At 37.9% G+C, this 23,972-nt stretch overlaps 1 protein-coding gene across 6 annotated transcripts in view; it reads right to left on the minus strand.

The window, feature by feature from the left end:
* dlgap4a (discs, large (Drosophila) homolog-associated protein 4a) overlaps window positions 1–23,972 on the minus strand; it is a 60,483-nt gene that overhangs the window by 29,995 nt on the left and 6,516 nt on the right. For 3 of the 6 annotated variants that reach the window (XM_015046750.1, XM_015046749.1, XM_015046745.1), the window contains exon 1: window positions 10,327–10,338. The exons of 1 other annotated variant lie outside the window; for it this stretch is intronic. The gene's annotated coding sequence lies outside the window, so the exon portion shown is untranslated. Of the gene's footprint in view, window positions 1–1,709; window positions 1,943–10,326; window positions 10,339–23,972 lie in introns of those variants that run through there. 2 more of the 6 variants (XM_015046747.1, XM_015046751.1) reach the window with 2 other exon arrangements.

The following is a 23,972-nucleotide window of genomic DNA, read 5'->3' on the forward strand; positions in this document are numbered from 1 at the left end:
TGCCCCTGCACCACCACAGCACCCCACAGCTGACTTAAGTTTAAAACAACAATGCAAAAATGTTTGTGTGAGATTTAACACTACAAACAGATACAGTCAGTAATTTAACAACAGGTCATTAGGGTGATGTTATGGTGATGGAGTTCCTTAATGGTTGATGTAATTAACTGGATGTCTGCTGCAACAAACTTTCCCAACTGAACAACACGGATCTGGACAAATGTACAACAGGAACTTTTCTTTGGTAGATTTTTTTTTTAATTCATAAAAGAAATTGCTGCGCAGTTGGTAGAGCTGTTCCCTTATAGCAAGAAGGTTCTGGGTTCAGTTCCTGGTCCTGGTCTTTCTGCAGGGAGTTTGCATGTTCTCCCTGTGCATGTGTGGATTTTCTCTGGGTACTCTGGTTTCCTCCCACAGTCCAAAAACATGACTGTCAGGTTAATTCTCCTCTCCAAATTGTCCCTAGGTGTGAGTGTGTGTGCATGGTTGTTTGTCCTGTGTGTCTCTGTGTTGCCCTGCAACAGACTGGCGACCTGTCCAGGGTGTACCCTGCCTCTCTCCTGGAACGATAGCTGGAGATAGGCACCAGCAACCCTCCTGACCCCACTAGGTACAAGGGTGTAAATAAAATGGATGTATGGAAGAAATTGCTCACATTTTTCTTGTCTAATTTTCTGGAGTCCTAGCTTTGACTGGTTGCCTGGCAACTATGTAGAGGCAAAATAAACATGCTTGTTTCTTAACTTAACAAGAGGTCCAATTAAAACTTTTCTTTAAGCTCTAATATTCACTGGTTCAATGAATTTAAGCCCACATCAGTTGTTTACGCTGCAGCGTATCTGTGCTGTGTTTAATCATCTCTTTGCAAACTCTGTGATAACACTGATGTTCTTTATTTGCCATCACATCACAATCTTTTCTTTTCCAACAATAATTACCTAACCATCTCAAACTGAAAGTTCAGAACTCTATCTATGGCCAAATGATTATTAGCTGAGTTATTCTCAAATCCAACCCTGCTCAAACAAACAGTTTGCCAAGTGAAGCATGAGATAATGTGTTATAGGGTCATTGTTTGAAAAGTGTATAATATTTAAAAGTGTATAAGCCTGGCTTAGCTGGTGATCAAATTGTGGATGCTACAGTGTAGAAAGGCAATGCCAGAGTGAAAATAGAAAATAGTTAATTTATGTATGTTTCAGAAAATAGGCTGGACAAAATATCAATAACAACATGTGATAAACCCATGATTAATATCAATAGATAATATGCCTTATTCAATATTAATTTTACAGAATATTCACTGAACCCCAATCCAGGACCACACAGCATTCTGGGGGATTCAGGCAGAGGAAATACTTTAGCTGCTCAACCTCAGAAAGGTGAGTGGCATCAATTAACTTACTCACTCTTTGGTTACCTAGCAACAACCTGTTCAGTAAGTGGTTCAGCAGCAGTTTCAGGTTTTGCCTCTGTGCCTCATAACTGCTTTAAAAAAAAATGGTGTGGTATGAAAACTGAGGCTAAGACAGGAAAGGTCATGCTACCAGTGCGGCAGTATTTCAAACATATAAAACAAAAACCTAATCTAACTAATAATTATTGATATCAATCGATATGAAACGGTTATATTGTCACATGTTTCTCAGCCATATTCTCCAGCGCTAGCAGATACACAATAATGTGGAGATAATATCGGTTTTACTCACCTTTAAGAAGACATGTTATTTGTAGATCTCCCGCTACAAAGAAGACATAACCAATGCTCTTCTTTAACACTTAAAAAACACCACAACCCATGCAGTGCTCATCAATTCAGAATATAAATACAACACAGAAAAAGTTTAAAAAGACGGATGTCATATTGTGTTAACCTATGGTGTTGAGCGGACTGATGTTGAATTCAAAACACAGACAGGAGGGAGGCAGAACCAAGAAAAAAAAAAAAAGTGCACAAATGGACAACTGAAGCTGCAGAGAAACACAGAGCGATAATTGCAAGACAGAACATAAACAGGTGGAGGGCTGATTAGTTGAGCAGTAAACTGGTGAGTGTAATTAACTGAATGAGCTGCAGCTGTGTGGGAGAATGAACTAAGGAACTGAAGGACAACAACCCAGAAACAGGACAGAAACTCTATGCATAAAATCACTCAACATGATAAGAACTGCAAATGGTTAAAAAAGCAGTTGAGGCAAGAAAAAAAGGGGATTTCAGTAACTGGATAATTTATTAGGGAAGAAGCAATCAAATGATATAATTCAAGCACTTATAAAATATTTAAAAGATACAAAATTAGTTGAGAGGATTTAGTATGTGTGCGTGTGTGTGTGTGTTCGTGTGCGTGTGTGTGTGTTAAAGTATGTATATTATACAGTTATTTTTAAGGTTAGAAGATATACTAATGTTGATGGCGGTAATAAGTTGATGGCGGTAATACACTAAGTATGTAAAATGCCAGAAAACGCTATAGAAAAAGAAGAAGAAGCACTGCAAATTATTTTAGTGAGTAAAATAATTCCACAAGATGAGTAACCAAAAATATACTAACAATTTAAAATAAACCAGACACCAAATTCCTTCGAACCAACCCGTATCAAGTTTGTTAAATAGTTATTTTTTTTCTTCCACAAAATAAATACGACTCTATGGAAAGCCATCTTCTGCATCAGATTAGCCCGGCACATTTTGAGCAAAACGGGGAAAGCATTCCTTTTTAGGTAAGTTTATTGTATATTATTGAATAAAAAAAAAATCTCTAAATTCATTTTTATTCTGTTGAATTATTGTATTAATGCATCATCTATGGATCAGTGGTTACAAATTTCTCGTGTTTCCTGATAATCTAAGTAGGTTCTCTTTTCAGCGCCTTGATTTCAAACTGCAGAGATGGCCGGTACTACTGCATGTCCAGTTAAATACCAGAGACATGCGGATAAAGCTGAATCATTCTGACAGTGCAGCTATAACTGGAAAAACATATTTGTTTTAGGCACTGTTTATAACATCGGAGGCTGAAACACAGAGAACCTCCCCGTAGAGAGGAATTAACAACCAAATGTTCAGTCACTTCAAGAGAGAACACATGAAGCAGTGAAAGTTTATTTTATCTCTATTTCCTCCCCCCCTCCCCCCGCAACCTGATACATTTATCAGCATTTTAAGCTGATGACACTGTTTAGCACAAGCCAGTTGACCCAGATCAGACCTGCAGATCAGACTGCTACTATGGGGCTTGTCATGTTTTGGGTAAGTCACAGGTACTGTGGTGAAATCCTGGGAAAGACAGCGAGCCAGATGGGCTGTTTCATGTTACCTCACAAGCAAGAGCAGCTGACAGCTTCCGTGCTGCTCCTTCTGTGTTTACAGAAGCTGTGCGAAGCACCTGCTTAGCTCTTCCAGGGATGTACATGTCAGAGAAAGCAAACATGCGCTTCAGAAAGTGAAAGCTTTTTACAGCATCTCCGGCGTGAGCATCGTCGCTGCTTCCCTGTCGCCCCTGTTTGAGTCTCCGCTGCTGGATGAGCTGGAAGATCATTGGAACAATTTGCTGATTAAAGGGATCCCGAAGTACAGTTTTTTTTTTTGTTTTTTTTTTTATCTTACATTACAACAGAAATCTAATTTAAAAGACATAATTTGCAGCTTTAACTTAAGTCATTTACTGTACTGAGGTCAATTCCTGTCTTGCATTTTGCAGTTGCTGCCAAAATATAATAGCAAAAAGCTCCAACTCTGCAGTTGTGCATGACAGAATGCATGTCATAGAGCTGCAGAAATTATGATTTTCATTTTGAATAAAACAAATGCGTAGCTCCAAACCAGCTGACTTCAGAATTATTAGCCCATCTGTCTAATTTAAGTACAGCAATACAGCTGTTCTGCACAGACCTTAAAGTTTTGTTTTAGAAAATGTGTGAACAATCAATCTCAGAGAGACCAGAGATAAAGTTGTGGGGAATCTCAAAGCAGTGTTAAACTATAAAACAATAAGCTTTGAACGCCTCATGGAGCCTTGCTCAATCCATCATTTGAATAAGAAAAGACGATGGCACGACTGCTAACCAAGTGAAATAGAGCCATCCATCTAAACCAACAGACTGCAAAGCAGGGCATTAATCAAAGAAGCGGCCAACAAGCCCATGATAATATTGGAGGAGTTGCAGAGACGTGTAGCTTAGGTGGGAGAATTTGCTGACTGGACAGCTATTAATCATGTGTTACATAAATCTGGTCTATAAAGAGGAGAGGCAAGAAGAAATCAGCTGTTGAAAGAAAAGACGTTAGGAGTCCAAATTTACCAGAAGCCATACAGCATCTATGTTTAGAAGACATTTTGACCAACATACAAAATGCTGCAAATCACCTTAAATGCAATGATGGTGGCTTTTCCTTGAGCAGGCAAAGGGAAATGGATCAGATGGAAGCAAAGAATGAATAAATGGAGTGATGTTCTGGAGAAAAATGTGTTGAGACTGAAAAGGAGTTAAAACTGTTCACCATGAGAGCCTCATTTAACGTTTAGCCAGAACTCCCATTTAGATTAAAGCGTGTAAATGTTTTAACCTGGTCCAGTTAAAGTCAAGTCCAGCTGAGAACCTGTTACAATAGCTCTGTTTCCGTAAACAGTTTGAAGTGATGCATTAGAAAAGGTTGGTGGAAACGGCAAGTTTGGAAATAACTTATTCAGTTTTGCAAATAAAAAAGTTCTTATGCTTTTATGAGGTGTTTTCTTGGGATGAAAACACAATTTCTGAATCAGTTTGGATGTAGCGAACACTTCCCTCATATGACTGATCAGCTGTTTCCGCCATTAGGATAATTAGAATAGCATTTTTCATGCAACGTCGTCAAAACCAGTAGACATGACAGAATAATTACAACTTGCCCGACAGCAACACATTTCTGAGAACCTCGCTCCATTTTTATGAGATCTATCTGCTAGTTTGCAACCTCTACTTTGAGAGATATTTAAAAGACCACCCAACATCGTTAATCAAAGCAATTGACTAAGGTGTAGTGAATAAACATGCACACCACACTCGCACTATTTGTGAAGAAAAGAAAAAAAAAAGAAACGAAAACCACTTCACAAATGTGTGTTATAATATTACAACACTTGGAAACATTTGAAGGCGTATGAATACTTTGGATATTCATGCCAGCAAAAGTGAAACTGATCTAAAAAAGTAAATAAATTTCTGAATATAAATGTGTACGTCTCTGTCTTTCTGCACCAGCTCTATATTATAAGCTGTAGGGAGAGTTTGTTGAAAACTGGGAATTTTTCTCTGTGTCAAATTGACTTTGACGCTGTGCTGGTTTAAGGCAAAAAAAAAAAAAAAAAAAGAAGAAAAAAGACCAAGAACCCAAAGGCCTGCACGTGTTAACCTCTGCAGTCATGTGTTGTTGTGTCATGCATTTTAAACATCCACAGCTCAGTGTGTGCAAAACTAAAATCAACCATCCATAAATTCAGAACAGGAGTTGGGCCGTGGGGAATTATTGCATGCTATTGGTTAGTAGCTGGCAGGATGAATCCTCCAGTGGTGCTTGTTAAAAGCCCTGCCAGAGCTTTAATAGTCCCAGAGGGTTAGGCTCTGAGAGGCCGGGCTTAAGTCTACTCTGGATAATGAAAAGGCGGCGGTAAAATGGCTTTGTTGGAGCTTTGTTTAAGTTTTAAATCTGCTGCTTGGCACCCATCGCAGCACGATTACTTTAATAGTCTGCTGGATAACTAACCTATTTTTAAACTGCTGAGGTTAATTCCTGGCGGCCTTGATTCAATCCACTATTTGAGCTAAAGCTCTGTGTTGTTTATCTGTTTAAGTACAGAGTGTACGACAGGACAGTGACCTCAAATGATCTAATCGCCTGATTCTTTACTCAAATCAGCAAAATTTATGTATTATTTTTGCCTACGGGGATCCTAACGACGATTATCATTTCACAGGAATGCAAAATTCATGTGGGAACCAACATATTTTGAACGTGAGGTCCATTTTTTTTTTTTTTTTTTTGAAAATTTGACCTACTGCAACACATTGCAGCACAGGGGGATTTACAGTTGCATTACCATAAATCACAACAGCTCCAGCTACAACTTAGTACAGCTCTGGGATGTCAAATTAAACGGGATTGCTCAGAGATAGTCCCACGTAAATCCCACGGGGCGTAAGCTCGGGCCATCTGAGCAGCAGCTGTCCCAAGCTGCTCAAATTGGCTCCAGGACTAGAAACAAGATGAAATTAATATGTTGTTTTCCCCTCTGTTGTGTGTATTAGAGGGACAGGATTTGGTATTTAGAGAGTAGTGCCTGCACATGACCAGAGCAAGCAGTTCAAGAGCAAGCAGTCGGAGCGGTGGAAAGCAGAGCGAAGGGTGAGAGGAGGAGGAGGAGGAGCGTATCTGCTCATTAACAGCCATTCTTAAGCTGCAGCTGAGGCTGTTGTGAAGATTACAACAAGGTCATTTTAAAATGCACTGATATACTTGTCTATAAAAAGCACCACAGTGTGGTGGTGTAATTAAAATGAAAATCAAAGCTGCAGACAGCCAGGAGTGAGAGAAACAGAGTAACAATCCCCAGGATACCGTTAAGAACCATAAGTGTGTAATTTACAGACGTGATATAAGAATTACTCCAGGTTGGGATTATCCAATCAGATCACAGATTTGTTTGAATTCTGCCTTGAAAAAACTCTGTATATCTCTTGAATTTTTGTCATGTTGAGACAAACAATTCATTGCATTTTACTATGATTTTATGTGATTTACCAAAACAAAGCAGCGTCATGTTAAATATATAAAATATAATATTTGTGGCATGCACATATCTACCGTAGACTAGTATAGTGTGATGACATTTAAAGCAAAATAATGTTTTCAAACAACATCCCAAGTTTTGGACGTCTGACATCAATAACGGTTACCATGACGATCCTTGAGAAGCTGGTCAGACAGAACCTGGACTAATCTAAATACAGGGAATCGTGAAAATCTATTATGCAAAGAAGAATGGCAAAAAGGCAAAGATGGGAGGGCAGGAGGGTCCAGAGTTTTCTGTCATATGACAGAACAGGATTTGGATCACTTTATTTCAAAGCACTTGCTAAATTTAGCTAATTTTAATCAATTAATTAAAAGCTAAGTCGTTTGTTCAGTAAAAGTCTGGATGTATCTGGAAAAGATCAAGAGCCCACTGCACTGAACCTCATTGAAAACCTCCTGGTTATTCCACCAAATATTGATTTCTGAACTCTTCCTGAGTTGAAACTTTAGTGTTGTTTCTAAGTGAGCATGGACTTGTTTTCTTTGCATTATTTGAGGTCTGAAAGCGCTGCATCTTTTATGTTATTTTGACCATTTCTCATTTTCTGCAAATAAATACTAAATTTTTGCTTGAAATTTGGGAGACATGTCAGTAATTCTGACATGTCTCAGAAAATAAAAAGAACAATGTTCATTTGACTCAAACATATACCTATAAAGAGTAGAATCAGAAAAACTGATGATTTTTAAGTTAATTTTTTCTAGAGATGCATATGGTTCTATTTATTATAAAAGCTTGTGATAAAAGACTTTTAAAAGGTTCTGAAATTCATGTATTCTTTTCCTTCCATTTTATGATTTTGTGTTGGTCTATTGTGTGAAAACAAAACATTAAAACACGCAAAGGTTTACAGAATCTTGAGGTTGTAACATAAGACTTTTGCAACGTATAAAATGCAGAAACTGCTACCAGAGCTGTCGCACGTTTCTGGTTGCAGATTTTGGAACTGAGTTAGGGAGGTCATTGTGAAACCTTGGGATGCACAGAAAGTCTGATCAGATGCTTAGTCCACTTATGCTTCCTATGCTTTTTTTGCTTATAGGTAATGTGTCCCTGGGTTTCAAAATTTAAAGGAATCCTGGGAAATGTCTCACTTCAGAAGATAAGTCTTACATTCGATAAATCTCCTGAGCTGCTTCGGTGATTAGGCAAGTTCGCTTAGTGATATGATGATTCAGTCGAGGAAGTCTTGGTCACAGAGAAAGCTGGTTCTGCCATCAGAGCAGAGTCTAAACTGGCCTGGGGTAAAAAGAAAGACACATGGCGACAAAGGCCGCGGCCACACACTCATCCATGCTCATGGGCGTGAACACTCTCCTGCACAAGAAGGAGGTTTGAGGGAAGAAGTTGTCAAAGGAATAAAATTTCAGCACAGAAAACGTTGGTTGAGGCAAACAATGACTAATGTCAAGGCTGTAGCTGAGCTTGTGGCAACCGCAACACTGTTGGTCATTTTATTTATGTCTGAGCAGCTAATGAGACCAGATTCAGCTTCATGGCTGAAGGCGAAGCAAGCACACAAACAGCTCCAGCTCTGTCTTGTGTTGTCCCTAACATGTTGTCTTTGTCCAGGGGTGCTCTGAGCTCGGAGAGCGTCACTTGAACGTTTCTCTCCCACTTGGATTATTCTTAAGGAGGGAACGCTATATTGTGTGTAAATCACTTTTTCCTTCACTTGGCTGCTTTTAGTTGAAATCCATGCATCAAAATAAAAAAATCCAGAAAAAAATCAAACTGGCATATTTTAAATGTCATCTGTGTCTAAAGTATTTTCACTGACATATTCAGCTACATGTGCATCATCTATCCTCCTGCCATAATCTAACTTTAACTTTGAGTCTTGCTAATAAATTAAAATGTTTTAGTTTTAGCTGATATTTTAGGATTTCTCAATAAAGAAAGTCCACAGGCTACATTCATAACATTAGAACAATAGAAAGTTACCCATCAAAGATTTGCCTTTTTCTCCAGTTTTTGTTCTGATCTTCTGAGGAGTCAGATTTCTCTTTAAGAAGTATGATTAACCTCATTCAAACCACAGGGATGTGCAAACAACAGCAGGAATGTTATTTGAAATTAGGAAAATGCAAATGAAGACTTATTGAGACTGTTAGCTGCATGCAGCTAGGGGCAATTTGGAGAGGCCAATTAACCTGACTGTCATGTTTTTGGACTGTGGGAGGAAACCAGAGTACCCGGAGAAAACCCACACATACAAACTCCATGCAGAAAGACTGGGGCCAGGAATCAAACCCAGAACCTTCTTGCTGCAAGGCAACAGCTCTACCAACTGCGCCACTGTGCAGCCTGCTATTATTTCTCTTTCCAAAGTAATGATTTCAATAATGAAGTTGATATTTTAGTGCTTAAATATGTCCAAAAAATGGTGATTTCTTAGTTTATGACCAACCGATTACCAGCTCAGATCAGTGAAGATGAAAACTGGTCAGATTATCATCTATTTCTGTGCCTATCAAAATATCAGCCTACTAAATGTTTATTAAAACATGTAACGTTTCTTCCCAACTACAGTTGTCAGTTGTCTACATTTAGTGACTCAGAATGAGATATGTAAATTAAATAAGTGGTTATCATGACTACGATAGTCTGTTTCCTTTTGCAGTCTAACATATTGTGGCCCATTCAAGGAACAATCTGTTCAGATTGTCGCCTCCAAGCATAGAAATGGTCCCAACCTTGTCAGAAAAACAGAACCTAATGTAAAGATTAGTTTTTATAATGTTAGAATTGAAAAGACTTCATGATTGTTTTACATTTATGATGATGCTTTGCGTTCTGTTTTTACATTCCTTATTGATATTTGGTTACATTTCCAGGTCTTCAATGCCTTACTTCCTTCTCCTTCAGTCTGAAAACACTTTAGGAAGTCTTTACTCAAATCAAAACTGGAGTTTAAACGGTGAAATTATCGCTCCAGTCATAGTAGATGGGGATAGTTTTGAACCACAGAACTTCATGCATGTATGCACTTCCTATAAATGGCAACTTGTGCAAAAAATATCCAAGTCTTTTGAGTCTGCCTATATCTGTAGCTCACCTATTATACAGTTGGAGGAGGAATCTGGCAGAAAATGCAGCCTGGAGTTCCTCCTGTGAAATTTGACAATGTGAGCCTTTGAATTGCATAAAATCCAGCCAGCGCTTTTTCAAAAATTCAGAACTATTACATAGCCATCCCTTAGCAGGCAGTCGGTGTGGAGATGATGAACCGGAGGTGGACAGAAACCTCCACCATGTCTCAATAATGACACACTGTAGCTTCAACCTGGGAGTAGTTCCTTAGCATCCCGTGTGATCTCCATATTGACAGAGATCATCAGTCACTGCGCTCCGGCCGGTCCGGTGCCGCTAGGGGGACGTGAGGCGCAATAAACGCAGTTTACAGCAAGTTTACAGCACGCAGCGGGATCCACGTCCGGGAATACTGGGCGGCGTTTTAGCCAGCGCAGTGTCAAAGTCATTTATTCTCGACTGTGTTGTCATCTTGGAGAGAAGATGAGTGACTAAGCCTTCAGGGCGGGAGGAGTGAAAATAGAACATCTGTCTGTGGGTTTAGATGATCCACTCAAAGCTTCCAGCAGCATTTTGTGTCATACAACTGTTATACGTTTCTTTCAAGCCACAAACACATTATCCCACATATAAACCAGAGTGCCCTGGTAACAGCAGAGAAATGGGACTTCAAGTGTAATCTCCGCTGTGTCACACACCAGCTTGACTCATTTTTTATTCCCAGGACGTGCGGCTGTGTACGCATCTGCTCTGCTCATGATGTGCTTGCCAGCACACTGAGAATATAGTACAGTACATCTACATATTTAACTTTCTCTGCAAAGAAAGGGAGACAGGAAAGGAGACATTAAACCACGAGAGAGAAAATCCCTGTTTAATGAAAGTTTAAAGATAAGAAAAGACACAGAAAGGTCCAAGGCTTTATTTCATTTTACTTTACTCTGATTCTTTGCTTCTGCAAGAAACTGTAGATGCATGCAAACCTGGGAGAAATTATAGTTTTTAACATAATTACTGAACTGAAAGTGGTCAATTTAATTCTTCTTTATATAAGCACCAACTGTACTGTTATGCCAAAAAGTGAAAATATCCCTGCAGAGTCGGATTTAAAAATTACTTTAATTCAATCTAGAAGTTTGGTTTCTGATGGGAAATGAGACAAGCATCACTCAAATAATAATAAAACAATGGACATGTTTTTATTTACATTTAGTTTAAAAAATGGCATGTCAAAAATTATTTATATCCTGCTCAATAATCAGTAGAACCATCTTTATTTGCTCAGCAGCTTTTTTTGCATGTTTTCACTGGTGTTTTGATTATTTACTTTTGGTAATAGAGTCAAAGTTTTTGAAAAGATAAACTTGCAAAGATCAGATATTTGATGTGTTGAAATCCTACAATTGACAGAGGGTGTGCCTTCTTTTTTTATCATGATTATAAAAACAGACCAAAGCCTGATTAGAACCGTAACAAAGATTCCAGTGAAATATTTTCTAAAAATCTGCGTTATTATTCTATTAGATCAATGTTTGAAAAATAAACTAAGACCACACAAGCATCAATTGCAAGAAACATTTGCATACATTTACATAACATTTAATCTGTTCCTGCTGCTGCTGGGCAGCTAATTAGCTATCTGGCCTCCAAAATGACTTCAGCTGTAATGTGATTAAACATTTGTTTCCTCAGGATGAGACATGGATCCATGTTTCTGAGATAAATGCTGCAGCTTTAGCAGGAATGTTACAGTTCAGTATCGATGCCGCCTGGCTCGGCGCGTGCCTCTGCTCTGCTGAGCCACTGAAATTTGATTGGATCTATCAAACTAAGCTCCTATAGGGAGATCTAAAAGTGGGAAGCCATAGAACTGAGTAAATATATTACGACTTGCAGTGCCAGCAGTAATTATCGGTATCCCTCTGGAAGATGCATAAATAAGTTATTTTCTATTGTATTAGTAAAACCCAAATTTACATTTGATGTTTTTCTGGACCTTCTTCTTCTGCAACATCTTCATCAGTTGTTGGTTTTAAGATTTGAATGTTTTTAGTTTTTGTTTTGTTTTGTTTTTTCATTCCAGTTTCCTTTTGTAGTTTACATAACAATCAAATGGTGGTTTAAATGTTGTCACAATTAAGAATACATTGATGTTATTGTTAAATATAAAAGGGTTTAATGGTATAAACTCTTAAAAGGTTCTACAGTCTTTAGAAAAGAAGCAGACCCAAAGCATCACACATCCTCCACCATGCTTCACTTTTGGGTGAGAGATGTTTTTACACATATTAATGCTTTGTTTAATAGCAAATACACCAGGAGTTTTTTTTTTACTTTTATTTGTTTTTTTGCTAAAAAATCTCAGTGTTTGTAAGCTCCACCTTTCTTACTTTTATTTTTGTGATGGTGGGAGAGAAAAGCCTTTTTTATCTGCAACACATTCAACAAAAGCTTTTTACCAAAATCTGTGGCAGCAAAGATTTTGTTGAAAAGAATAGTTTTGTAACGTTTTTACCACAAACAATAAATAGCAATCGAATTAAAGTTTGGAGATTTCACATTTCTTCAGCGTGAAATTATTTCTTCTTTTTTCTTTTTTATTATTTATTTTAAATCTTTTTACACACTCATACCAATACTATATGTTCCAACATTAGATAGTTGTTTATACAGGTTAAGGATGCTGCTTTTCTGTTTGTTTCTCAGCTGCAGGCTAAACATTCTTCCATGGAAACCTCCTATTTGTAGACAGAAATTACAAAGTGTGTGAAGGAGTGGACATCTCAGTGGAGCTCATACCAAGCAACATCCCTCCAAGAGAAATAGGAGTTTTTATTTTTTGCATTCTGTGAGGTTTTGTGCTAAGATTAGAGCATCTAAATCAATAATTTCGATCAAATGAACAAATGCTGCGACGGAAAACAAATAACTGTCCAGAGTACAAGTGAATTCAGGAGTTTAAGTAAACTCATTGTTTGCTAAAAACAAAACATGAACACATTGATTCAATTCTCTGAATATGATTTCATGCTTTTCTTCTTTTTTTTCTTTTTACTGCCATGTCACTGCAGGAGTATGAATGGATCCTCAGAGGTCCGTTTCTGCATCTCACATTGTCTCCACCATAATTATAATAGGCTCGTGCGGTCGAGTCACAATATTCCTGATAACAATGGCAAACTCTTGGCATGCTTTGCTCTCCAAGTGTCAGATCACCTCAAAGCAATTCCACCAACAAAGCATCAGTCATGACAATGGAGTCCTACTTTTCTTCATAAACAAAAATAAATTACAAAAGCTTCCGAATGTGTGGAACATTTTATTCAGCAAAGAAATCCGTTTAAAGCCAGCCAAATGTGCCTCTAAAGCTTCTCTAGGATTTCAGTTTTTATGAATGCTTCCTTTGCCTTGCGGAGATAAACAAGGATGATCACAAAGACGAATCCGAGCTCTGCTTGATGTTTCTGCTCAAAATCCAGTTACCATCTCTGCTTTAGATTACTAACACCACCAAGGTTTATTAACACAGCTAAATGCAAACTAGATCAATTTCACTTGCATATTCAAGATAATTAAGTGATAGAGAAACTTTTAAAAATGTTACCTCTTAAGTTACCTTTTTGTTTTTAAGTCATTTAATCATTAATTTTTGATTTTGATCAAGTTTTGATTTGTTTCCTTTAGCTTTAATTTGGATAAACTGTTTAAAAAACTTTGTATTTGTTGCACTAAATTCCTTCTGCACAAAACCCACACAGTGTACTACTATCGTATTGATATTATTATGTAATTTTACCTGTGGGATTTATTTTTGCAATGCACTGAAACATATGAACTCCAGTTGTTCTTATTCTATAATAAACCTTGATTGAAAAACTGAACATTCTGTGACAAGTATTTACCATCCCAGGCTCCTGAATTTATTTTTCTTTTCTTGCTAAATTGTATTTTTGCATAGATTTGAATTTTTAATCTTAATTTTACCATACTTGCATAAATATATTTGTTTAACTTTTTCTCCAATTCTTTTCAGATGCTTCCAAAAATAAAAATCAATTAGAATCCATGTCTGTTTTTGACATTCATTTGGCTTGAAAATACTTTCAGCTGTTTGGAAATCACAAAGTTAAGCAAAGGGAATTATCACATTTCTACCACTACAACTATGCTAACTGAAAATATAACATAAAAATGTGCAATCTTTTCTTTAACATAAGTAAGTTTTACAGTGACTCTTTGTCTCTCGCAAGTGGTGTGAGCATTTCTATAACAAATAGCTAATGACAGCTGATGGCAGAAATGCTTTAAAAGACTCTACTTATGTTTCCTCATCGTTTTGAAAGAGGAACTTGTCTTCACAGAAAACCGGAAAATAACTACAGATTTCTGAATGATGCATTACTAATCTAAAGTCATGCAATACTGAATCACTTGGGTGTTGTTTGCAGTTTTTCTTAGTCACCTTAGTGAATTTCTCACACCACTATAGCATTTGCAGAACAGCAAGTATGTTTCTTAAAACAATACAAGCTGCAAAACCAAACCTGATAACCTGCAGAAGTGAATCTCAAAGTGGATAGTTTATTCCTCAAAACAGATTCACATCAATGAAAGTGTCAGTGACAACATTGTTTATGGACAAGATAGACAAATGGCTTTGTCATATTTTCATTAAAACAGTTCAGTCCGTGTTTTTCCATGCAAAACAGTCAAATCTTGCTCCAGACAGCACTATGGACTATCTGCACAGCCATTTGAAATCAACACTACTCACTAAACACAGTAGGTTAGACACTACTCTATTTGTTGGTTGAAGATATTGAAAATGTATGCTTCACATGTTGAGTCCAATTCTGATTTGTTTACAGATTTGTGTAAAAGCAAAGTACAAATTAAAGCGGTGCATAACTGCAACACAATATTGTCATGAAAGCTGAGGTTGAAATGAGAGAAACTGCACAACTTAGCAGTTTTGTTTAATATTTTGGATATTAATATTTTCTCAGAATATTTAGGATATTCTGAGAAAAAATGTCTCAAACACTGGAAGCTCCATAGAGCTGAATGTAACATTAGAGTCAGAAGTTAACCTTTAGTGCCTTTGTCTCCTAAGAGTACTGTAGATATTTCATAAGTGATATAAAAGTAATTACCAACCTGCTTTATCACCCAGTATCTTTACTGGAAAAAAAAAATAATAATAAATTAGTGGATTTTAGTTTGTTTAGGGATTACGTGAAACACTAGTGATGTTTCACTTAAAATACTAACAAAAGAAATAAAAAAGAAAAAAGGAAACCATAAAAGACAGTGAATGAGTGTATGAAGCCAGAGTAAAATCAATAATATTCTCATTAAATGATCAAAAGTTGAGCCAGCAGTCCGACATGAAGCTCCTCCACACTGAGGTTACTTCACACTCGCAGTAAATGCGGCAAAATCGGCAGCATGACCTGCTGACCAACCGTTTGCTCAACTTCTCCATTTCTTCAATAACCAAGTGCAGGACTGGAGGATGAGAGCTAAATCTCTGACTTGATGAAAACAGTGCAGGATGTGTTCCTCAAAGTACTCTCTGCTGGAAGGACACTCATTTACCAGATTGATGGGGCGCTTTATTGTCTGCTGCCTCTTATGCTTAGACTCTTACCATCCCCTCATCTTCTCCTCTCTCTTATTTCTTCTTTTATCTGCTCCCTTTCTCACCCTGACTGTCTCCCTTTGTTGCAAAAACAAACACACTGCCTCTAATGCCTCCTGTGTCCAAAATGACCTCCTTACCGCCTTCCCTGTGTTCCTCCATATCTCTCAGTTCACATTTCATTATTGACTAATCGATAGCTTTACTGAGCGATCTTCTATTAATTTGACTTGTTTTACACCCAGGTTCTTCCAAGTAGTTCAGGTCCTTGCCATTACCTAAAAACATGCATGCTAGATTAATTAGTGACTCTAGATTGCCCGTGTCGTGTAAATGTGTGTGTATTATTGAAAAAGAGCATCACAAACTGTCCAGGGAATTAGCCACTCCTCTTCCACTGACTGCGATAAACCAGCACCATGCAGCTCTGCAAAGACAACGCTGGCAAAGAAAATCAAAGAATAAAAACCTAAGAAAACAAAACTATAACGAGTAATGACTGAGATGCACTACAAAACTGGTGGGTGACAATAATTAGGTGTTATTTTTTTAGCTTGATCTGATTAATGAACATACTTTAAGAAGACAACCCACTCAGTGTTTAAAATGAAGTCAGAAGAAGCACAAAGGTGCAACAAGCTAACTGGAAAACTATATTCTACAATATGTCTTAACAAGGGCTGACACTTAAGTGTGGTCATTTTGTTTTTTTAGAAACTAAAAACACATTTAGTCCCATCAATGATGACCCCCTCTTCTGTGTGCTTCTCTGCTGATGGCGTGCATCAAACAATGGCAATAAGTGATGCAAGAAGCACCGTTTAATGACAGCGTAATTAAATTAAAAGGCCCTGGATAACACGAGTGCAAGTAAGGGCGAATAATGTTATTGAGAGGAGGCTTTGTAAGTAAATTTTACAACAGTGCCTTATATTTTCATCCGACAACGATGTCTTTGTTTCTCAGGTCAAAAAAATTATAATTAAAATACCTTAAAACATTCAAGATTTTTATTTTAATTAAGAATAAAAGAAGACATTTCGAAAGTAACCGCTTGTTGGTAAGACTGGTTGAATAAACGCAGACAACTCTCCATTTCCCACTCAGCCAATGGGGCTAAAAAGATGGCAGTTTATGAGGAAACTGAACAGGAAAACAGACACTGAAAAATATAATCGTAACTGAAAATATTAACCCCGACTCTGAAAAACATGTATTGAAAATTTTGAAGTGAAGCGAAACTGATAGTGAAAAAAGATTAATTGAGAAATAAGAGATAAATTAAACTTCACTGATAACTGTTGTTTACACTAAAGCTAGCCATGCTAATTGAACTACAAAGCTAATAAAATATTCAAAAGGAGGCATAAAATATTAACTCAATATATTATCTAAAGTAGTAAAACCCTGTTTTACAGCAACTCGACTCTCAAACCTGTAGTGTGACGTTAACTTTGCCTCTACTGCTGTATAAATATTTAATGGCCACTCTGTTGTTCTCATATCTTTTTATAATATCACTCTTAAGGAGAAACTGTAATTGGCTGAAATCGTTATTGGAAATCAGAAATCAGTAATAGTGCATGTTGAGCGAAAAAGGGCATCAGGGAACTTTTGATAAGTCACAATTATTTTTTAGGTTCCCACACACGTTTTTAAGTTTGAAGAACAGACATTTTAAGAAATCTGGAGTGGTAATAATTGTTGTTTATCCACAGCTGAGGAAGAGGGCCAATAAAAAAACAATGAAAAAGACAAAAGAATAAGGAATGAGTAATTTTACGAGACAGATGAGAGTTGTTTATTGCCCCACTTTACTTCAGCAGCGTCGTGTCTCCAAACTGCCTCCTCATGCATAAATAAAGACCAAACATGGCCCCTGGTCATATGGTGCACATTTCATTTAATTCACTCCAAAATCAACCTGATGCTCTCCCTACAAACTTTAAAAAAAAGAAAACTTTAAGGATGTAAGGAACCATCAATTAAAGAAGAATATGTAGCAAACCCCCTGAAGAGGAGTGACAAACACATAGCTGTGAATGCCACTGAGCTCATTGCCCCTCATTGACCCCAGAGCCACCAAGGGCAGTGCCTGATGAGTGAGTGTGTGTTTGACCTTGGGGACTCTTACAGCATCCATACTCTCCCCTCCCCGCTCTTGCTGCCGTTTCTATCCGGTAGCCCACACAGTCCAGCTTACCAGCCACCCTCACAAAACGCAGCGGCTGCATTCAGGCTGCCAGCAGAAGACAATGCATGTTCTGTTCATTTCTTTCTGCTCACTCCGTTTGATGTCTAAAAACAGCTGGCAAGAGGAAGATGGGACCACTGTTTCTGTTCTTATCCAAAGCCCTGTCAGCAACCTTAAACATTGAGCTCAAATGAAAACGCACCTCTAGATTAGAGCTGCCTCTTCTTTTTGAGTGATTCTTGCCAACATTGTAAATCAGTGGAAGGTTATTCCTGCAGAAAGATCGTTAATTGTATGGCCATCGTCATCGATTTCCCCAAAGTGGTCACCGTTTGTCATATTTTAGACAATCAAGGATTTAATGCATCACAAATGGTTTTATGATGAATAAAAACAATCCTCACAGGAAGCAGCAGTGCAGGGTCTGTCCTCTTAACTCTGTTCATTTGGGACAAGCTTTCCTTATTGTCTGACCACAAATCCAAAAATGTAACCAGCGTACAACCAGTACTGAAGACGGTCCTTTTGAAGCTCCTCACACACAACATAAGCAGCTGGTGTCTGGAATAGTATTTATACCACTTGACCCCTTCTATGCCCCTAAACAACCTCAGTCTTAAATGTTACTTATTCAGATTTTATTCAACTTAAAGTACAAACCATTGCTTGCAGAAGTTGCTTTGTTGGGAAAAGGAGCCTGCAGAGGCTGATCTGTGTACAAAGGCAGCAGTGTGAAGATCTGAGTTTTTTTTAGAGAATATTTAGAACAAACAGCATCATTAAGACTAAATGGTTTTAATCAGGGTTAAGTAATGAACATACCAAACTTTTAACATCTCACTGAAGTCTGTGCAAGCATGAAAAACCTGACTGTTCACCTGTATTACCCCTCGGCGTGACCTAAGAAGAAGCACAGCTTAGGTGAGGATAATCTGTAAACGGGAAAACAACTAGTTGTGTATTACTAGTACACAAATTATCTCTTTATGGAGGAGTGGGTGAAAGATATACGAGATACAAAAACAACAAAAAATCCTGCTTGAAGCTGGTTACCAGGAAAGAGTTTAAACATACAAGCACTTCAGTTGTACAGCAATCAGCTAACAGACAAGTCGATATGTTGCTTTGTTTATCTTAAATTTAAGTTGATTCATTAGTCAGACATTGTATGCACTTGAGTACTACCACTGAAAGTTTCTAAAATTTCCAATAAAAGACAAAGTATTCTGCAATATTTTCTATCTACACTCTATGAATCACAGTATTTGACTCACATTAAATCGAACAAACGGCTGCATACTTTCTGCCTCTCAGCTCAGAAGACTGAGCAGACCTCTGCGTTCGCTGAGCAGCTTCAGCGGACAGCTCCATCCACCCCAGCCTCTCCGTCAATCAGCTCAAGGAAGAGCCTTTTGGAGATCATCCTTCTCACTCATCTATAATCTAAACCTCTGCCTTTACAACGCCCAGCTTCATCATCCGTCACTAATTTTCTAGCTGTATCTCATTTGTGCCTCTGGGCTGACAGGTCAAAGGTCAGCCTGTTTTCTCTCTGTCTCTCTCTCTCTCTCTCTCTCTATCAAACGCAGAGCAACGACGAGAGCCAGAAATAACCGTCTCAACTTTAATCTCTTGCGGAAACATTTGTTTGAAATTAAGACCATCAGTGCAGCTTCAGCTGAGGTCAATCAATCCTAAAGCAAAGTGCAAAAAGACACAATGATCACAGCTGTTAAATGAGCTTATGCTCATTGTGATTAAAGAAATTATACCATGTCTACGTATCAGATCATTCTTCATTTTAACAGATTTACAACTGAACTATTATGCACTCCTTTACTTTTATTTAAATCTTAAATTCTCAAACTGAGGCAACTCTTTCCACATGAAAGACATTCGACAACCAAAAATGCTAAGTCTTATTATCTGCGTTCTGTATCTGTGATGTAATGTGGCTTATTTCTCTGTGGGGACCAGATATTGAATTAAAAACTCGCATTTCCCCTCGTTTTAACCTTAAAAATTTAAACCACAGTCTGATGCCCTAATTACTCAAAACTTTGATTTGCAACACCGCCTCAGTTTTTACTGCCTACAAGCCTGAGCATCAAGATGTTTACCACAAGGTTTTGAATAATTTTGCCTCTAATGGTGCAAAGTTTCTTTTACATTCCTTGTAAAAGCCTGCTTAGGTCACAGTGCTTCAATCAGTAAGTTCACACAAAATCTGTTTACTTGGAAGCAAATTATAAAGACTCTGCTCCTATGGCTGTGTTTATTTTAAAATATCCAACCTGCTCTGAACATATATGTAAATTCAAAGTGTGGCAGATATATTACGAAGCCAATCTGACTTAGATTAGTCAACAAAATGTGAATTAGCAGCAATACGGATAAGCATATATCACAGTGACATAAAACCAAAGTGCACACAACAGGAGCACAAAAAAGACGGTGGTTTGAAAGCTGCTAATGGTCTGTTTAATGTGAAGGGATTTAACACAATCACATTACATGCAGAACACTTTAATGAACATTTGGTGATTGTATATGTGTGTGATTAGGCCCTCAAGTTAACCACATAATGCTGCTATTTTAGCTTTTATTCCTTTCCAGGAACATTTTCTCTGCTGTGTGGCTGAGTTAGGGCCTTTTTAATACGGCAGTGGAAGAGAAAGGGGAAATAAAGCAGCAGACTGTAAAGAAACGAAACAGGACTGAGAGAAAAGAAGTCTGCGTGAAAGATTTAGAGGTTGGATTAAAAATGCAAAAAGGAAAAGGAAGGCTTAGCTCCCACCCAGAACCTCTTGGCTTTATTTTATTTTATTTTTTTTAACACTCAAGGACTTTAGTGGGAGATGGGAAAGAAAAGTCGGTACAGAAGCTTGCAAATGGCTCAGGTGAATCAGAAATAAGCCAGTCCATGGCATAGCTCTATTTTATTTTTGCTACATAGAATCATCTACCCATAAAATGACTTTAGAAAGAAGAAAACACATTCATGTACTCTGGTTTTTATATATATGTATAATTTCTTTGATGTATTCAGATGCTCCTCAGACATCTGCAACCAAACACATCATGAAAGGAGGCACAGATGGGCAGGAGGCAATAAAAATCACACCCCACCGCTGTGGGTAACACTACAAATGGAAAGGATGAGGACAGGCAGCAGATCAGATCCATGTAAACAACAAAGCATTAGTCACGGCATCGATGAGGCCGTGGCCAAAGGTCATTGACTAGCACCTGGTAGGCAACCAGAGAAAGATAAAGGAAGCCATTTACATCAGATGGAAGACGCTCTGCAGAAGTAGAAACCTCCAGGTCTGGAGTCCTGAAACTTTTTGAGTTGCCCCTTGTGCAACACGCTTAATGTCAGAAATACTGAGAAGCATGTTTTACAATTCTTCAAACTCATGATAATTATTTGAGTCAGGTGATTTGAACACATTTAAAATGTGCAGAACACTCGTCATGAGAAAAAGAGCAGAAATGGAAACTATTGGAGAGCCACTGGTTAGATTTACGGTGTATCCCCACAGATTATAACTAAACAGCACTCAAAACATATTTTATTCATATTAGATCAAGAGGAGACGTCACACTGTGTGAGTGAGAAAGAGAACGTGTGATGGGGACTCCAAAATAATCTGGAGTTGTTTTAAGTAGAGGTGCACCAATTGCAGTTTTCTAGACGATCACTGATAACCAATCTTTAAAAAGTCTGACTTGCCAATTTTGATTTTGGACAATCTAATTGTTTTTTATCTTAAATGTTGCTAAATACAGCAAGAAAGTGGATGAGTTGGTAAAAGTGGGGTGACTATTGCTAACTGAAAACATGCAGACATGACCTGATGGGCTGGTCTATCAGACAAACCGTTCACACAGGAGAGCAGAAGAGGACAGTGATTGATTTTTAGACCTTTAACGAGGTTGATAAGATCTGGGACAAAGATCGGCTTCACGTGTAAGTATCAAGCGATCACCGATCTCCCAACATTAAGGAAATCGGTGCACCCCTAATTTTAATCTGAATTTTGTAGCGATTTTCATAGATAGTCTTATTTACTTTAAATTTCAGTAATCAATAAAGCAGGCGTTTCTAACTCCAGTCCTTCACAACCACGTCCCTTCAAGTTTTAGATCCATCTCTGTTCCAGCTCTGCAGAGCTTATAAAACTTTATAAATAAACCTTACTTACTTCAACTCACTCCATCAGCACTAGTTATTAAATGTCTGAATCAATACCTATCAATAATGTGGCCAATTAAACAATGAAGTCTTTTACATGGTAATAGTTCTTACCATATAAGGTACAAAATGCTGATTTATTTAGTAAAAATAATTTTTTGGGAGCCAACAAAGTCCATCACGATTCTTCCAGATATATTTATACTAAATAATTAATTATAATTCAAAAATACTTTCCTTTGAACACTAAAAGTGAACCAAGGGTGAGCCAAAATATGACTTTACAGAAACCTGAGCCATGTTTTATTTTTTTCCAGTTAAAAAAAGTTTTGCTGTTTACCCCGTGTTCACTTCAGGTCACAAAGTTTTAGCAAAGACAAGGAAAGATGTCCTCTCTAATTTCCCTGCACTTTCAAGCACAATTTTGTCTCACACTTCCAGTTTGTCATGAATTATTCATGACAGCAGAGATAAGGAATGTAAAAAAGCAGCACACGAATCTCAGTGGTTAGGAATAGTTAATTAGTCTATCCCAGGGGAAGGTGATAATACAATGGTAGGCAGCTGAGACGGCTCCTCAAAGTGTTTTTTTTTGTCCTTGCAGGTCATTGCATGTGTTTAGCTGGAATTTGCCAGTTGCTCCTCCTCTAAAATGCAAACTAATCTGACGGCTCCAGTGTCATGTGAAATTAAGACAATTTGGTAAATATTTAATTTAAATCTTCATATAATGATGGCTAACCTAATTCTTCTGTAAAAGAAATGGATTTAATTACAGGTAAGCACTAAAGATTAACTTTGTTTTGTTGTTTGAACAAACAATATGGCTGCATTGTGACACCTCACTGTTGCTTTGGTCCTTTCTGCATGTGCTTGTGACAAAGTGGTTAAACTCAACATTTACACTCACACATGAAAATGGCTGCAAACAGACGGGCAAATATACAAGCGTACATCTTGGAAAAGCAGAAGTAGAGCCTCTTGCACAACCATCAAAAACGCTGAATGGTAAGTCAAGTATGGATGTAACGATTCCTCGAATGATTCCAGAAAAATGTATCTGCAGACTGGGCTTCGTTGGGGTTGCTAGGTAACGGGGCAGTCCCTGCAGATTTGTGATGTAACATTACGAAGGTTTTTGAAATTGCTCCTTTTCTAGACACCAATAAACATAAAAATATTACCAAAAGCTGCCCAGGTGTTTTTCTAAGAGCTTGGGTTGTTTTTTTTCTTAAAAAGCAGTTGAAACACATATGGAAGTACAACAGTGTGTAAATAGTGAATTTTGCAAAACACCTCCCATTTAAGATCCAAATCTAGTTTACGTCTCAATAGCTGTGAAGCTTTGGACAGCAGCTGTCAACAGCATGTACCTTCCTATCTGCACAGAGAAACATCGCTCTGCAGAAATGGGGTGGATTACAATGACCTAGTTTGACATGGGCTACTGGAGCAAAACGAGTGTCAAAATGTGACAAATCTCACAGAGCCCTAAATTCCCAAGTCTCCTTTTGTTCGTTCCCATCGCCATTCTAAAGAGACACTCTATCTCAAGAGGCAGTGCAGTGCTAGAAGACATGACTGATTTATCAACAGCATGGTGGCTCTCTGTCTGAAGCACTCAGGTGAAATTTACCTTGCTTTTTCTCTTTTTTTCTATGGCTGTAACGCCTCCCCTGAGCAGTGGGCACTCATCATATTGATCCAACAGCCTGAAACTTTATGAAATTCACAGAAAATCTTTTCATAGTCCGGCCGGAGAGACGTGACACTGGAGGATAGGAAGTGGTGCGAGTGGACATCTGCACTGACACACCGGCTCCGATGTGCAGGGCCACAGTGGTTACATGTCTGTCAGGTCACAGGCTGCAATGAACTGGTGTCAATTGGAGTCAATTAGCAGCGATGAGCAACACTCTTCCAGGCAGTCGATACTCTAATTCGGAAATGATTTTTCCCATTTAAAGTAGAGAAAAGACAGAATGGAAGAACTTTTGAATCAAACTGGATAAATCATTTTTTACCTTGAGCTTCCAGTTTCTCATGCTCCTTTTTCCTGATGTTGTGGTCACT

Source organism: Poecilia latipinna, unplaced genomic scaffold, assembly GCF_001443285.1.
Source record: "Poecilia latipinna isolate Pla-1442-1.1 unplaced genomic scaffold, P_latipinna-1.0 Scaffold791, whole genome shotgun sequence".
In the NCBI taxonomy this organism is placed as follows: Eukaryota; Metazoa; Chordata; class Actinopteri; order Cyprinodontiformes; family Poeciliidae; genus Poecilia; species Poecilia latipinna.